The sequence below is a fragment of the Eimeria mitis genome, genomic scaffold, assembly GCF_000499745.2.
Source record: "Eimeria mitis Houghton genomic scaffold, Emh_scaff726, whole genome shotgun sequence".
NCBI lineage: Eukaryota > Apicomplexa > Conoidasida > Eucoccidiorida > Eimeriidae > Eimeria > Eimeria mitis.
In genome coordinates, this window is record NW_013575302.1 from 3,516 (window position 1) to 4,426 (window position 911).

Sequence of the window (911 nt, forward strand, 5' to 3'; positions counted from 1 at the left end):
TATATATATATATATATATATATATATATATATATATATATATATATATATGTATATCTATAAAATATATATAATTTATTTATTTATTTATCCGTCTCCTTTCTCTGTTTGTTTTTGTTTTTTTTACAGCTCTGTCTTTTCTTTATTTGCCGCTGTCTTTGCTTTTTGTTGTTTTTTTTTTGTTTCTTTTTTTGGTCTTTCTATTTAGCCTCCATATTAATCTTTTATATATTTGTCTCTTTTTTATTTATTTATCTCTTCTTTCTGTTTTATTTATTTATCTATTTATCTATTTATATTTTTTTTTTTAATTGTTGTTGTATTTTTGTGTTGCTGTTGCGGGTGATATAAAAAAATAAAAATAAATAAATAAATAAAATAAATAAAATAAATAAAATAAATAAAATAAATAAAATAAATAAATAAATAAATATAAATAAATAAAATAAATAAATGAACAATACTATAATTAAAACAAATAAATAAACAAAATAAACAGATAAATAATGAAAACAAAAAACAAATAGATAAAACAAGCAAAATAGACAAACAAGAAAAATAAACAAATAAAAAAAACAAATATAAATAAATAAATTAAATAAATAAAATAAATAAATAAAATAAATAAATAAAATAAATAAATAAATAAAATAAATAAATAGTTGTCATCGCGGAATAAACAAACAAAAGGCGGCAAAAGCCTTAAATCAACGGCCGCTGTATACCTGCGGTCCCCAATTGCTGCTGCTGCTGTTGCTGCTGCTGCTGCTGCTGCTGCTGCTGCTGCTGCGGCTGCTGCTGCTGCTGCAGCAGCAGCAGCAGCAGCAGACACAGTCTTTTAAGGGAGTCCTGCAGCTGCTGCTATACTGGGGACTTATTAAAAAGCTGAGCTTCGCTCTATGATGCATACC